The sequence below is a fragment of the Prinia subflava genome, chromosome Z, assembly GCF_021018805.1.
Source record: "Prinia subflava isolate CZ2003 ecotype Zambia chromosome Z, Cam_Psub_1.2, whole genome shotgun sequence".
Classification (NCBI taxonomy): Eukaryota; Metazoa; Chordata; class Aves; order Passeriformes; family Cisticolidae; genus Prinia; species Prinia subflava.
Genome location: NC_086283.1, coordinates 60,164,649 through 60,178,611, shown reverse-complemented (window position 1 = coordinate 60,178,611; position 13,963 = coordinate 60,164,649). Strand labels below are relative to the sequence as shown.

The 13,963-nt window shown below is 41.8% G+C and overlaps 1 protein-coding gene across 2 annotated transcripts in view; it reads left to right on the top strand.

Moving 5' to 3' along the window:
* Positions 1–5,100: 5,100 nt before the first annotated feature.
* The window catches only part of ACO1 (aconitase 1), a 35,878-nt gene continuing 27,015 nt past the window's right edge, over positions 5,101–13,963 (top strand). The window contains exon 1 of one of the 2 annotated variants that reach the window (XM_063422770.1): positions 5,101–5,235. The gene's annotated coding sequence lies outside the window, so the exon portion shown is untranslated. Of the gene's footprint in view, positions 5,236–5,616; positions 5,753–13,963 lie in introns of those variants that run through there. The other variant, XM_063422771.1, reaches the window with a different exon arrangement.

Genomic DNA, 13,963 nt, shown 5'->3' with positions numbered 1-13,963 from the left:
GTTTGTTTCTTGTGCAAACTTTTGGATTACTCCCCACTTCATCCTGCTGTATCAGATTAGTACCACGCTCTGCCAGAGTCCTGAGCTCAGTAAAGGAGTGTTAGTAAAATGGCAACACAAACTAAGAACAGCACAAATCCAGCCTTACTGCATGCAAGGGTGTTGTACATTGCCTATACACGAAAATTTAAATAACATTTTGAATATGGGTTGTTTTCAGTTGAGCATTCATAGGAATCTAGTCCGGATTAAAGTCTTCTACACCATTCCAGATATTCAGGGAAATACACAGGTGGTCAGCAAAGACTTCTGCATTTACTGTGAGTTATATCATTACTCTCAAAAAGGACAAGAACAATCCTTCCACTTCTATGGTGCAAATAGTTGTTCTTTCTTATGCTCCGTACAGCAACTCTAAGCTGATCATGGATTATCTACTTTGGAAGGAATTTTCCAAAGAGATGTGAAACACTACATAGTCTGGTGCTGAAGGTGCAGTGCTGACAGTAAAGTGTTTTACTTGTCTTTTTTAAATTGTCTTGACAATTTATTTTTTAATTTTGGGTACATAGTCCCATCCTCAAGTCCTCTTTTTTCAGTTCCTAGGATACAGTCGAACAAATGCTTTTATTCTGCAGGAAAACAATATTATTCCTTGACAATACACTTGTGTGAGTTTCTACTCGGGACTAAGTAGAGGATCACTCCCCAGTCAATGCCCTCTCATCGGTAGGAGCGACAAGGAGCTTCCACTAAACCCCGTTTAACCAGCAGATGGCAGAAGTTAAATCTTTGTTTTGCTGCTGAAACCGAAGTTCAATAAGCGTTACTGCATTTTTCTGAAGACTCGTTTTAAAAAAAAGACAATTAAGTAAACCAGTGCTAAGACCAGAAGCAAATTATAACATATTTATTAAAATATGCCAACCACAGAATTTTCTTTAGAGGATGCACAATAATCTAATTAAAGAGGGAGATGCAGTATGCCCTCACTTAGTTCAATAACCAGAATCTATTTTGATATTTCTGAGAGGTCTTCTGTGAGCTGTCAAACTCTCTATTTTCAGACTTGTACTGCAGTTGTGCACTGAAAATTTAAACAGCTTAAAACAGTCATGACTACGAATGAAATCTCAGCATGGACTTCCTCATGAGCCACCAAACGTATTTTCCTGTACTCTGGACAAGCTATAGGCCATAACCTGCAAGCTACCATTTCACCAGTTCTTCAGTTCATTCACAGATGGCTTCGTAGAGTCAGGAATGCTTTTACTGAGTGTTGAACTAATTTGAATATATAAATTCATATGTTCTGTAGAACACAGTATGTTAAATGATGTTTATGGGAACACAGCACTGCAGAGCAACCTCTTGAAGGCAATCAGGCCTTTTCATTATACTACAGAGAGCCAGGAAAAGCGGGATACATGCAGACACTTCTTGATGATAGCTCCAAAGCTCTGGGTCCTCTAGACCAAGTTTATTGCCTCCGTGTCAGCCGTATCCTAGCCCAGTTTGAGACTGATTGCAGCAATCCTGTGATTGCTGCAACCTCAGTGATCAGCTGATCCTGCCTGGAAGATTGCTACAACGCTGAACTCTACTGCTGTATGTTAAGGCTTTATTGGCTGTAATGGGCTGAAAGCTATCTCCTGGGAATTTCAAGTATTTGTAACTTCTTGATAGGATCAGAAGGAAAGAAATATATTGAGAGACACAACAGAGAAGTCAGATGGGAATTGAACAGATATGATGTGCTCCCTAGACATCTAGGACATCGGTGAATAACCTCAAAGAACACTCTAGAAGGAATCTGATATTAAACCAAGGTTCTTGGGAATGGATTTCAGTAAGACAGAAAGGACAAAGGGCTGACACATAGTTCCTCATCTGTTGTGAAATAATTTCATGAAAAACCCTAAAAGCACTCTAGGATGCACATGACAACAATATGAAAGGCATTGTTATTCCTATTTGCATCCATCTTCACTGCATGAACAGAAAATAATTTTCCTTAATCCTGACTTAGCACAATGCATGATTGTCCAAGAAAACTGTTGGATGTCCTTGCAATCTGATCCTAAACCAAAGAACCCATTTCAGTAAACCTCTTCCTTACAAACAATGGATCTAATACAGTTCTCACCTCCTGGCAGTCTTGAGAGAAAGGCAAACCCACACATTTTTAGTCATGTGCTAAATAAGACACATTATTGTAAACTCAGCTCCAGTGAGAAGAATATTCAAATATTCAAATGCTGGAAATGCCAGCAATAACATTCAGACAGCATTGCCGTAATGAACAGCCTGTCTTCCAATCCCCTGCCTGTGTGTCCTTACAAAGAACCAGTAGAAGCTGAAGCAGTTCTGCCTCTCTTTCTAGGATATGAAATCTTCCCTTCTACTCTCATCCTCAGGGGCCTTACCTCCTCACAGAACAGAAAGTACAAACCTTGCAGATATTCACTGTGAAAAGTCAGAGCTGATTTCCCATTTCTGTTGCTGACCTGCTATTTTCACTAGTCTTTGCGTTTTGTCCAAAAAATTTTAAGTCAATCGGATTTTGCAGCAAGTCTTACTTGCTTTGGTATCTAGGTACGGAGGATTTTATTCATGATTCAAAACTTAGTGATACACATGGGCCTTGGAAGCCTGTTCTATTACAATCAACAACAACAACAATCAAATTAAAATTTTTAAATTTTCTTTTTAAAGGAAGTGACCCAGAGAAGCATTACAGGACTTAATCCCGCAAAGAGGAACATATTTGAAATGTTTTCTAACTATTAATTAAACACATACAAAAATAAAAACTTCTATCAAATAAAGAAACATTTAAAGCTGTAAGAGGTTTTAGAAATTCTCTGGCTTTTCAGACCATCAGAGTCATCTACTGTTTTGTGGTGTCATGTATAAAGATGGGCTTCTACCTTCAAGAGCCAAAAGCCAAACTACCAACATAGCTGTGTTCTGCCAAACTCAGTCTTAGGAACCTCTCTGGCCAAAGGTTTGAAAACAATATTATGAATTAATGTCCAGTTCCATGTTAACCATTTGAGTAAAGCAAATCGTATGTTCTAAAAACCAATACAATTCTAAAAGAACTTAATGCAAATTAATTGCTCCATGTGGTATTTATACTTAACAGAAAACAGGCCAACCTGGAAGAGATTTTGAGCAATAAATCAGAAGTATTGTATGTTGTAGATTACAAGCTATTTAGAGGTATCAGTTCAGAGAATAGCAGGTTTAATTACAGAGGGTCCCTAGAAGTCTTAACTATTCTGGTGAAATAAGTAGCAGGTATGCCAAATCCAGGATTTCCATATTTAGTTAAAAAAAATTAAAACAGTAGGTTTTAATTAGGGTTACAATGTATTTTGTTTGCTAGATCTTGGGGTCCTTCCCACTGATTTCTTCTGGTCTGACAGTTGCAGCTGGACAATGTATGTAGGAAGGAGGATCTGTCAGCACAGGTCAGTGTGCAGGAATCCAACCCACAAACATCCAGGTGGGACATCATGGGCATTTTCTGTTTCATCTTTCTTTACAAGTAAAGTTAAGTACTTCTATTTTCCCTCACCTGAGACTTGCTCCTGTGCAGCTAAGCCAGCAAGTAACTCAGTTTCCTCTTAGCCCAAGCTTTCTTGGTAAACACAAAACATTACTGATCTTGTTTTATTCCAGCTGTCAGTGGTTAGCAGTGGTCTCCTAGTCAGTGCTCTCCAAGGCCTTACCAAGACTTGCAGAATATTTACATTCCTTACATGCAACTCTTCTTTACTATGTATGCAATTATTTTCCTGGAATCAGATACTTTTTAGTTTACTTAATAGTTTAGGAAAGTTTCCTGTCTGACCATCCAGGAATCACTCTGGGTGGCACACTCAGACCAGGTGAGCTGGAACAGAGGTCATTTCACGATGGGTGGCTCCAGTGAGCTGAGGGGTGCCCTGTTTGACTCCCTACACATCCCACTCTCACCTAGTCACACCAGGTTTCCTTACAGGCTGGACTCCAGGTTTCCCATGACAGAGTCTGACTCCTGGATTCTTACAATGGTTAAGTCATGGCGCAGTGACAAGAAAACAGCTCAGCCTCTCACACAGCTCAGCTCAGTGTCTCCGAGGAGGGACCCTGAGGAAAGCAAACCCTGGGCTTTTATACCCTCACAGTCTAAGCATGTGAAAGTCTGGGGTCTTCCAGCTGAACCACTGGCTCCTGTGTCTCTCAGTGTCTGCTCACCTAGCTGGGCTGTAGAGTAGTGCACCCTTTGTTGGGTCAATGTCAGTTCCTCGCCTCTTCTGGCTCCTGCTATCCAAAGCTAAACGTGCAGCTCGCACTGCAGCTGCACCCCGACTACTTGCACTGAATGTATTCGTCAACGGTATTCAGGCTCAAACTCACACTGTTCTACTGGGAACATGCTGGATACTGATAAACTCGGCACAGCACTCAGCTACGGGGATGATGTAAATTAGGTCCTCTAGGACGTCCTCTACTCTGATATTGTTCTTTAATATTGACGTCATGATATTGATCTTGACCAGCTTGTACGTAACAGTCTGTTTCTGCCAACAGCCAGGCCAATCAGCTCTCCCCCTGCCAAGAGAAACAAAGGAGGTCCCACTCCTATTGCACTGCCCCGAGGAGCAGGATGCAGTCCTGTGTGTCAGGTAGTGTCCCGAGTGACACCTGTTCGCTTCCGAGCCCAAGCTTCACTGACAGCACCTCTGGACTTCTCCGAAGCCTGAGCAAGCGCTCGGGCTGTGAGCACGTGGCGCGCTTACAGCCCGTACGAGGCACACCACTGCCCACCACACCCCGCTGCCATGTTACAGTGCCCGTCTTTCCGATGACTCTGCCCGCAGCAGATCTGGCCTTGACCTCCGTACCACCCTCTTACCCACCCCTCCACACTCACGGCGCTCCCTCTCCTCCTCCTATATCCAGGGTAAGGGGCCGCCCGAGGAAAGCAGCGGATCTCTGCGGGGCCAGGGCCGCTGCGGAAAGGGGAACCACCCCCCGCCGCCCGCCTGGCTGGCCGGCCGGCCATCGGCTCGCTCGTCCTCCCTCCCTTCCCCGCCTCCCGCTCGGGCGGCTGGCGGCCATCCCGCCGCTGCTCTGGCCTTGGGGCGCGGGGCGGAGCCCGCCCGCCACCGCCCCTTCTCTCTCTCTGCGCCCGGCGGCCCCTGACGGCGACCGGCGGCGGCGGTCTGTGCTCCTCGCTCCCCGGTGAGTCCGGGCCTCCGCCGCTCGGCTTCTCTCTCGCCCGCCGCCGGCAGCTCGGTTCCTCGGGAGCCGCTTCCCTGGCCGCAGCGTGCCCGTTCCGGCGGCCGCGGGGGAAGGAGCGGGGTGGAGGGGCGCCCCTCGGGGCAGAGCCGGGGCGGGTGCGGGCCCGGGCAGAGGGCGGGGGCCGGCGGCTAGCAGGGCCCGGCGGCAGGACGGGGGATCCTGCCGTCTCCCGGCCGCGGCGGCTGCGGTGGCGGGGGGAAAGGGCCGTTGGATGCTGCGGAGGGAAGGCGGCTCCGGCGGAGCAGCCCCTGCCAGGCACCATCTCGTAGCAGCGGCGGCAGCAGCAGCGGTGGGCTGTGCGGACCCCGCCGCGGCTCTGGGCCCCGGCTGGCGAAATCGGGTCTCTCCGACACCCGGCTGGGGGCCGGCTCGCAGGGGGCGGCTTTTGCAGAGCGGAGAAAGAGGAATAGATTTAGCTTGAGAAGAACGGGCGTGGAAGAGTTGTGCTGCCCTGCAGGTGAAGCTTTAACATTGTTTTTCTCCTGGAACTACTCGAGCCCTGTCTATTGGTATTTCAGTAGTACTGAAATAGTAGAGGATAGTGTAGAATATACATATCAAGCACACAGCAACTCCTCTGTGTTGCAAAAAACCTCAGTACATCTGCAACATAAGTGGAATAAGGAAAGGATGGAAGAAAATGATTGGAACATGATGCCTATAAAGTACCAGGTTTTAATAATTTTGGGTGACAAAATAATCTGCCACAGACAGCAGGTGCAGTTGTTCTGTAACAGTTCTGGAGGTGGTAGCACAGATGCAAGCATTTGCCTTGTAATTTAACTTAGGACTGTGGCTGTGAAGATGCCCAGTTTCAGTAATTGGATCAGTCCCTGTTTATGTTCAGTATGTTCCCATGTTTCATAATGTCACCACAGTTCCCATTTATTTTTTAACTAGAGGTTGTACTTTGATATTTAGTTTTCACCTCTAAAGGTAGTGAAGGTGGGGGAGGGGAATAAAGGGGAAGACGGAGAGCTCTGGACTTTAGTATTTTTTTAGTATCAGCAGGAAATTTGGTCTAAAACAGAGGATTCTCTCTCCAAACAATTGGAATTGAATTAATATCTCTGGGCACTCAGTGCTGTTGCTATTGTTCAGACTGGCTTTATCAATCCACAAAACCGAAGTAAAGGAAGACCACCCTAGAGAAATATTAACACTGGAATGTTTATTTAGTAATGCTTCACTTAAAAGCAATCGTGCTTCATCAGAATGTCCTAATAAACTTCTGGGGATTGTTACTGCTTCAAAGAAAGTCAGAGGAGTGTAATGGGCATAGAGTAGGAAGTGCAGCTGAGTCTTGTGCCTTCCAGGATCTGTGGTATATGTGGGGAGTCATCAGGAAAATTATCAATACTTCACTCATCTCAGACTTTGTAAGATAGAAGAGATTCCTGGTGAAGTTTTCCACATGAAAAGAAGTCTGATCACTTAGCAGTGCTTTACAGATTATGTCATACTGTTGCTGAATTGAAAAGACCATAGGGCTTTCAAACTGCAGGTTTTTGTCATATCATATTTGTAATTTACCACCTTTCTTTATCTCTGGTTGTCTTTGGCCAGAGGATAATATACTCCAATTTTGATACTATTTGGTGAAGTTTTTATAGTCATGGTGGAAGAACCAAAACAGTAAATGCAGAAAATTAGAGAAGAAATAACATTTGAATAGTAAGAAATGGAACAAATCTCTTTTGCTAGTATTTTCCAGCATGGACTCTCACTGTAGGGTTGTAAAGGAGAGTAAGAGCTGGAAATTTGCTCCCTCCTTAGAGTAACAATCCACCTAAGATCAGTGGAAAGATGTGAATTGAAGAGTGGTCCATTTGTGTCTTGAAATATAGAGAAGGTAGAGAGGAGTTTTAGTTGTGTGAAAAGGAGGTAATTTTTTTCAGGGTTTTTGCCTTCACTGCTGCCTTAGGGATTGATTAATTCAGAAGATTTCCTCTAGGTATTTGGCACTTCCTTGAAAGAACTGGGACATCCCACAGCTGTAGGCTCAGAACTTCAAATGCTTGCAAAAGAGAGTGTTAATTTTGGTTGTTTGGGGGTTTTTTGCCTGCCCTTTCTGTGTAAAAACTTTTATGAAAAGTTGACTTTAAAATATTTAGTGGAACTTAATTTGCCTTCTCAGGGAGCTTGGCCAGTAAACTCTGCTAACAGCTAATTTGAGTTCGTAAAATTTTATCAGACACACACTTGTTCTTACAGACTGAAGCTGTGGGTGTTTGAAAGCTGGATTCATCTACACAAATAGTTGAATAGCTGCTGAGATTGCCAGTACAGTTTGTGGTGTGAGAAAAGTATCTTTATTTCCAGACCACAAATTCAGGATTTGTCTTGAAATGGTGTGAAAAATTAGGACCCCACAGTGTCAGATTATTTCACAACGGAAGTAGTCTTTTCATCAGTTCTTCATCCTGAAAGGAATCTTTCCACCTACATATCTTCGGTAGCTCTGAAACAGTTCGGATTTCAAGTTGCAGAAAAGGAGTTTTCAAGGTGCAGAGAGAGCAGTTTATAGAGCTGGTATAATGGTAATGGCATGAGTACAGAGCTGATTCACAATACTCTCATTTTGTTTGTCTTTCCCATGCACCTCTGCTGCATTTCTTCACCCTTTACAGGAATCTTTTGAAACTAACAGACCAACACTGAGATGTCTTTTAATCCTGCCTTTTGAAATTGAACCAAAATTTCAAAGACCAAATCTTTGTACACATGTTCTGTATTCCACACTTCTTGCAGCACTTCCATATTGGTTTTGTGGGGTTTTTTTTCTAACACTGAGAGCTAGTTATTTGTTAAAACTGGTCCAAATTGCATATTTGTTAGTGAACGGTCTGATACTACAAGCATAGGGTAAAAAAGCAGCAAGTTTGTATAGAGGTAGGAAGTAGGTTAAAGTTCAGAGTTGTTCTTTCAGGAGGTGGGAAAAAAATTTCAGCACTTAATTTTTCAGTGTTTGGTAGTCTCCAGATAAGCTTCCTTTTATTCTCGGGTGTAGCGCTGCTCATTTTCCTGTAGCAAAAAAGGAAAATTAGTCTCTACTTTTATCTGCGACACTCAGTGGTGAGTGTGCTGACGAAGCACTCCCTTAACACTTACACCTGCTTAATTATGATCTGGATTTTGTTAAGACTGGATTGCATTTCAGAGGCTGTCTGAGAGCACATGAGAGCACACCACATATGTGTGCTTGCCTGGGTTACCAAAGGCTGGTGAGATCTATATGAGAGAAGTGTTTTGGTTGTCCTGCTAAGGTGTAAGTGCATGGTACCTGTGTTGCAGTGAGGGATGAGGTAGCATTTGGCTTTCTGGAGGGATTGAAGGAGTTTAATATCTACATTTTGGAAGTGGGCATGCATCTAGACTTCCAGCTCACTTGGAGATGGAGTTACTTTAAGACCTCAATGTTTGATTTCACAAACTTGATCTCTGACCTAAACTTTCAGTTCCAACATGTGCAATTCAGCATTGCTAACAAAGTGAAATGGCAAGAATAATGACAGGCTATGAAATACACAGATTATGGGACTATGCAATTAGCAACCTGTTCAGTCAGAAGTGTTGCACTTCAATGTTGGAAGTTTAGCACTTTATGGATAAATAAATATTTTAACATTGCAGTCAAAAGTTTTAGGCAGCAGGAGAAAGCAGGAATATCTGCAATCCAAAGCTCTGTTTGTTTTAGTACAGTGTTCCTCTTGATCATTAAAGTTGAAAAGAGTTCACTGAAACTTCGACTAGAGATTATTTAAGAAACCCTCCTTTCTGTATTACTGCACTTTTTCCAGTGTGGAATATTGGTGTACTTTATACTGACGGAATAGTTGGTCAGTCATCAACTTGTTAGTGGGCTTCTCTTTAAAGATCTGTATGTAATGATGGACTTTTATGTGTAGTGAAGAAACACAAAAATTCTTTCTCCAGTCTCCTTAACCACTGAAATCTTCTCACTGTCAGCGGCAATGTAACAATGTATATTTAGTACATAGTGGCCTTATCTGCCACAGGTAGAGTAAGTGTTAAATAATAAGAGCTTTTCTAAATCAAAACCTGTGTTTATTGCAATGGTAGTTGCACTCTTCTTTGTACATGCAAAAATAATTATAGCATTTTATATTTTTTATAAAACAAGACTCTGCTTGTTCTACTTCTGGTGTTGAAGTCTATCCAAATGCTGGGGGCATGTGCAGGCTTGAGGGTTTTTTTGCTTATGGTTTGTTTGGTTGGGGTTTTGCCATTTGTTGTGGGTAGGTGGGTTTTTTTGTTGTTGTGTTGTCATGTGTCTGGTCATCTCTGTCAGTCAATTTACCCAGTGTAACAAAAACGTTTTTCTTAGGCAACTTGGATATTTAAACTAAAAAAAAAAAATTCCTGCACACAAATGTATTTATTAGGATTTTCTTTCTAAACTGACTTGAATTATGGATGAATTTACTTAATGAAATTTTACTACTTTAAACATGTGACTGATACTGAAGAGATTGCCTTTCCATATGAAAAACACAGACTTTTGTCAACATGCTTAACATGGGTATTCTCCCTCCTTGGTTTTTGGGCAAGGTAGGCATGCACAGAACATGGTGCAATCCCAACATGATGGAAGTTCCTTCATGCTGGACTTGCTTAGATATCCTTATTCATGGCTATGCCATCTTAGGTAAACTGGTTTTTTTTTAGTGGAGGCCCCCTGCTGAATAGAATGTGAAATCATGAGAAGAGCTATGTAAGTTTTAGAGGCTCAGGGGAATTGAGCAATAGCCCTTTATTAAAGACGTACTGTTCAGCTATATGTAACTGCTAGTAATGTCACAAAGTGCATGCTCAATGTTCTGATGAAGAATTTATAACTCAGTAGCCTCCTGCCCTGTTGCAGCTCTGCTTAGATTTTTTTAAGTTGCTTGCTTTTGCAGTTTGGAGGTGCTTTTTGCAAACAGGGCAGCTAAGTACAGATACATACAGTGGTAGTCATCTGAGTGGACAAAAACAAGGGAAGTAACTTGTGGGTGTAGGAGTGACAAGTGCAACAGAAGGTGGTAAGTTCAGATTCAGCATGGATGAAAAATGTTGCATTTTTCAAGCAAGGCCATGGATGTTGCCTATGTCCTGTCTTATCATCAGGCAAGGACTTTTACTATGGTGGTCCTGCCAGCTCGCCTCTTTTTTTCCCAGTTTTCAGTTGGAGTTTCATCAGAGACACATCATGTTTTTGTGTTTCTTCACAAATTTCCTGCAAGTACCAGCAAGTCTAAGCCTTCCCCTTTTTCTTGATGACTGATAAAATTGTGTCTTTTCTTTGCCCGAGTGTAATATTTTTTAGCATTTCTAGAGTCTGGTAAAATGTTCAAATTAAAGTGCTTCTTTGCTGAGTGTGGACTTCCCAGCGATGGCCTGGAATTTACTCACATTTCAGGAAAACGAACATTTACTACTTGAAATCTGTTTTAGTTAAGATACTAGGTGCTTGGTTTTATGAAGAGATGTCTGAATTTTACCTCTTATCATTAATAACCCAGACACCCTTTCATAGTTGGAAAGACAGTAACAAAGAAACCAAAGAGGGAATAGAAAAAGCAATTGTGGCTAAATAACCATGGCTGTTCTGTTCCTACTTTATGGCCTGAAGCTCAGACAGAAGTTGTCTCATCTAGAGCCTTTTTTCTTTTCTGCAGATCAACAATCTGTGTCTTTGGTTTGTCATCAGGTACTTCTGTATAAGTGTGATTATTACTAATTGTGAGTCTTTTGTAAACATTAAGGTCGTGTACTACAGAAAGAGCATGGCTTACTGTCAGCATGTATATAGGAAATACTCTGGGTGCTGCAGTTTTCTTTTTCTGGATGACAGGAGATGAGTAGGATGCTCTGATATCCCTAAACACCCCCAAAACAATACGTATTGTTGATAGTATTGATCTGCTTACAGTCAATGAGTAGAAGTGCAGCTGTGCTTTTTAAAAATAATTTTTTTTTTTTTGTGATGTGAGATTGCTGCTTTTAGTCTGATTAGCTGTGTTCAGTTTCACCTTCTTCTCTAAAGAGAGTAGAATAGCAAGTTATAAAGTGATGTCTGGAACAGTTTTGAGACTTTTTCTCAGTTATAGCAAGAGGCTAAATACATTTTTTCCTTCTCCACAATCTTCATGAGATAATTTCTGCAAGTGCAAAATTACAGGTTATATTATGATGTTTTCTCAGTTCCATTAATTTCAGTAAAATGTATTTGTTGTCATTGTTCCAAGTTACACAACTGCTTTTAAAGGGATCTAAAGTAGCGCCAAGGAGTCGCAGTCAATCAAGAATGTGCTTTAAACTGAACCAAGTCCTTTTCCAATCAATGTTGTTGTGATGTGACTAGTACTGTGTTTATGTTGGATACTCAGAAAGGTACAGCAGCTGAAGATTTGAAAATACACATACAATGCATGTTGAAGTCTCCTGAGAATGTGGGGCTTTTTGTGTTTTGTTTTTGTTTTGTTTTTTATGAAAAGATTTTAAGTTACTTAAATCTTTTTTATGGAGATCCACATGAGACTTTAATATATGTTGAATGTATCTCATGTCATTGATGAACGAATAAGAGAAGACACAGAAAGAGGATGGGCAGACACCTATTTCCTTCTGTCCCCTTGGACTTATGCATGTTTCATGTGTCATGATCATCAAAAATGGTGTGCCCTTCAGGACACCAGAGAGATCCCCTCAGACCATAGAGCCAGCAGGCATCTTTGTAATGATCTTCTGGTGCTGGTGAACATCTGAGATCTCATGGTAAAAGCTGAATTTGCTGGCATGCTCAGTACAGATGAAGTGAGGAGTGTTGTACTAAGATTTTGTATGTTCAGGAGCTTTTTTACAGTATCAGTTTACAGTATTTACAGTATTCTTTATCAACATAAAACTTGTGTTTCTAGAGAAATTTGACCTGTTCTGTGTCATATACAGGAATACAAACAACAAGAAACAGCTGTTGTGGCCAAAGGTTCATTCTCTACCCTAAAGGGCAAGATGTTGCATTTGCAAAATACAGCTTCCTTTTTTATATTTGGAAAGTTATGGCCTTATCCAGATAAATTTGCCCCTCCTGGTGTTCATGGTTGCAATCTTTCTGCACTTCTGCTTCTCTGAGGGAGAAAGAAAGAACAGAAATCAGACTTTCTGTGGTGAGCTGATGTGGATTGAGGTGTATTCCAACAAGAGATTGAGTGTGGTGGCTTAGTAATAAGATAATGCATTGATGTATCAAGTGGTAAACAATATTGATAGGCAGTTCAGATTCAGAGATAATCAGCATTAGTGTGGGCCGAATTGTGGGTGCTCTCAGAATTTTAATAGTAGGCACCAAGGAAGGGCTAAAACAAGACTGTTTGTCTGGTACACTTCATACAGGTCATGCAAGCCTTTAAGAAGGTTCCAGTACCCTGAGATTAGCTCTGTTGGTCAGAGCATGGCACTAATAATGCCAAAGTTGTGGATTAGAACACCATATGGGCCATTCACTTGGACTTGGTGATCCTTGTGTGTCCCTTCCAACTCAAAATATTCTGTGAGTCTGTGTCAGTAATGACATGCTCCTTTTTAAATCCTGTTCTTTCATTTTCGAGTTTGAATAATCCACCTTTTTAGTGTAATCTCCATACAAACAGTTTTAAGGTTGTTGGGCAGAGGCTCAAGTGCTTGTTTTGGTATGTCTGAGCAGATACTGAGGTGATCATGCACTGGCCGTGGTCAATGTGACCCTGTGTGCTGCACGAGTTCCAGGCAGACAGATGTCTGGTCCCCCATGTTTTCATATTGACATTTCAGTGCCTGCAAAACATGAAAAAATATTCTGTGCTGCAATCACAAGTTAACCTGTCTCAAGTTAAGAAGAAAGGTAACCTGTATCTATGGTGAAGATGACTTTAAAAGCTTTGGTATGCTCAATGTGCACAATATTGCCCCTGGACTTCTTTTTGGCAAATCACTAGTTCAGAGTTCTGTGCTGTGGCTGCTTGGTTTATAATTTACCGTGTGAAAATAGTAGTTGATATGATTGAGGCTTCCTTGGCTCTGTGAAATTTACTACAGCAATGCTGCTAGTTGGTATTTTTTCTAAAGATTTTACCTTTTTTCAGATGTTTCTGAATGGCTTCCAGGTTTGTAACAGTGTTGTTCATATCAGCGTGACCAGGCAGATGAGAAGAACTTGTGATTAGGCCCTGTCAGCCCACAGTTTGGCTTATTTGTGTAACTCATTGAGAGGAGATTTGTACAGAAGTATCTCATACAGGGGACTAAAAAACCTCTGTTCGGGGAGAAGAGTGATGTCTGGTAAAGTAATGTTAACACGTAGATAATGTGTCATAACATCTTGAATTTCTGCTGTGATTTGCCTAGACGTGAACTTGGATGCAAAATGTTCGAGCTGCAATTTACACTTGGATGAGAATGTGTGAACTGACTACAGTGGACTCCTGGTCATATCAAATTAATGATCTGCTTTATCTGTCAAGGGATATCCGAATATTTTCTATCTACAGCTACCCTTAGACTTTCCCAGGAGAAATTGATATGTATAAAACAAAGTTCTCATAGTGGAATGCAAAAAAGTAAATCTTAACAGAAGAGTAGCTGGCAAGAAGAGGAAGGAAGAAATTAATTTTGATCATGCTTAGTT